This window comes from Rattus rattus, chromosome X (assembly GCF_011064425.1).
Source record: "Rattus rattus isolate New Zealand chromosome X, Rrattus_CSIRO_v1, whole genome shotgun sequence".
Lineage (NCBI taxonomy): Eukaryota > Metazoa > Chordata > Mammalia > Rodentia > Muridae > Rattus > Rattus rattus.
In genome coordinates this window covers 74,920,834-74,923,631 of record NC_046172.1, presented here as the reverse complement: position 1 = coordinate 74,923,631, position 2,798 = coordinate 74,920,834, and the positions used below count along the sequence as shown (strand labels likewise).

General features: G+C 38.2%; 1 non-coding gene across 1 annotated transcript; it reads left to right on the top strand.

Moving 5' to 3' along the window:
• Positions 1-2,091: 2,091 nt before the first annotated feature.
• Positions 2,092-2,194, top strand: LOC116889434. The gene has a single exon (XR_004386396.1). It is a non-coding gene; the product is annotated as a U6 spliceosomal RNA (small nuclear RNA).
• The last annotated feature ends 604 nt before the right edge of the window (positions 2,195-2,798 follow it).

Sequence of the window (2,798 nt, the reverse complement as noted above, 5' to 3'; positions counted from 1 at the left end):
AACAAATGAAACTCAAGACGGATGATCAAAATGTGAATGCTTCACTCCTTCTTTAAAAGGGGAACAAGAATACCCTTGGCAGGGAAGAGAGAGGCAAAGATTAAAACAGAGACTGAAGGAACACCCATTTCAGAGCCTTGCCCACATGTGGCATACATAGAGCCCACCCAATTGGAACAAAGATGGATGAAGCAAAGAAGTGCAGACCGACAGGAGCCGGATATGAATCGAACCTGAGAGACACCAAATACAGGGCAAATACAGAGGCGAATGCCAGCAGCAAACCACTGAACTGAGAACGGGACCCCCGTTGGAAAGGAATCAGAGAATGAACTGAAGAGCTTGAAGGGCTTGAGACTCCTTATGTACAACAATGCCAAGCAACCAGAGCTTCAGGGACTAAGCCACTACCCAAGACTATACATGGACTGACCCTGGACTCTGACCTCATAGGTAGCAATGAATATCCTAGTAAGAGCACCAGTGGAAGGAGAAGCCCTGGGTCCTGTTAAGACTGGAACCCCCAGTGAACTAGACTGTCGGGGAGGCGGCAATGGGGGAGGGTGGGGAGGGAACACCCATAAGGAAGGGGTGGAGGGAAGGGATGTTTGCCAAATGTACATAAGAAATACTCAAGTGTCAAAAAAAAAAAAAAAAAAAAAAAAAGAAAAACATTTTTAACTTTGAATAACATAAAGTTATTCCTCAGGAGATATTTTCATAAGTTATTCATTTTATCTACCTAGAATGGCATCAAATTACCTTGTGCTATCTGCATAAGGGCCTTGAGTGGAAATGATAGCTATGTAAATATCATTTATACTGAAATGTAGCATGTTTAGAATAGCAAGAAAATGTCACCAGCAGACAAATTTTTATTAGCTATTAAGCAGGGGGTTCATATCCTTTCTTTCCAACTGAAGTTTCTCTTCATCCACTTAAGGTCATAATTCACTTAACAATATGTTTACTGTGGAGGGTTGACAGACAAATATTATTTCAAGGAAATATGTTTCTCAGAGCAACAAGCCAAAGTCTAATCATTACAAAAATCCAATTGCCTATAGAGCCATTTGAAATTAACATGTTCTGTGCTTTGACAGTGTGCATAGCCCCTTGCTGACAGACAGAGTAAATTCCAATTTGAGGTGAAAGTTCAACTCCAGTTCTACCTTTACAAATCCCTCTCTAATTTTCCACTCCCATTTTAATCAGAGTAGGAGGAGTCACCCTAGGGTACATACCTACTCTGGCATATACAACCCCAAAGGCCTAGGCACATCCTCTCCTGTTGAATCTCAACCAGGCTGTCAAGGTAGGGAGATACAGATCCAATGGCAGGGCAACAGAGTCAGAGATGTCCCTGCCCCTTTTTTTTTTAGGGTGTCCCACATGAAGACAAAACTGTAAATCTGCTGGGGGCATTGTGGGGCTGGGTTAAGCCCTGTGGTTCCTTGGTTGGTTGTTGCTCATCTCTGTGGGGCCCCATGCTCCAGAGGTTGGTTACCTTGTAGGTCTTCTTGTGGGTGATCCTGAACCCTCTGCCTTTGCTCATTTTTTTTTTCTCCATCTGTTAAATACCTGCCTTTCTGTTTTTCTTTGTCTTTCCTTTCTAGTCATTATAGTATTTTTTTATTCCTCTACATGAAGAATGGAAAATATATGAGAGTAAAGAAAACATATATTGCAAAATACAAAACGAATTGGCAATAAGATCTACAAATTTCATTCATGAACTCTGATCAACCATACTTTGTTTTTGTTTTCTCTGGGTTATTGACCACTATGTCCAATTATTATTAGTTTATTAGTATAGACATGTATATTAGTCTTGTTTTAAATGGTACTTCATGTAGTTATTGGTGTTTAATCAATTTGTAAAGTATTTAATACATATCATCCTCAGATTGTTAACACAAAATACAAGAATAATTATATGTACCTATTTTTAAAGCGCTAAGTAATTTGAAATGACACACTTGATTGGTATAAGTTTTTAAGTGTCTAAACATTATTATAATTATTGATAATATTTGCATAAGCAACACTTTTCTAATGAAAGGGATATGCTTAGATTGGCAGAAGCCATGCGCGCTTCAACAGCACATATACTAAAAGTAGAACAATACAGAGAAGATTCCTGTGGCCCCTACATGGGGAAGACATGCAAATTCCTGAAGTGTTATATATTTTTATGCTGAGAAAGTATTTGACAAAATTCAATACCCCTTCATGTTAAGTTGACGGGGGCCAGCCCCAACATTGGTCTTCTTTCTCCTGTTGGTTCTTCTTGAGGCAGCGGAGGGGGAAGAACGTCGGCGGAGGGTAAGACGTTGTCTTACAAGATATTTATAAGACAAATAATAATATATAATAATAATTATTTGTCTTATAAATATCTGTATAATAATAAGTTTACTTAATCAAGTCTAAGTTACTATGTTGCTGTAGCTGATTTATTTATCTATGTCTAAGTCACTATGCTCTGCTACTGTAACTGACCAGCCTTCTGTGTTCCTCTGAGACCAGAAACTGCAGTCTCTGGAATTTAACACAATTACATTCTTAGACACATGCATACATTCTCATCGATCACATACTTAGCACACACATCCATGCTTATTATGCATATGGAGCAAAAAGACCAAGATCAGTGTAGAAAGAACCACTAATTTGATGAAAGATGAGCTCCAATCTTTTATTATATAGAAGAAATCGCTTCTATGCTTTTTAATACTAAATGAATTAAACCCAAGTTTGTAAGAAAAAAAGGCTTGTTCCTTTTAATAAGACTAAGC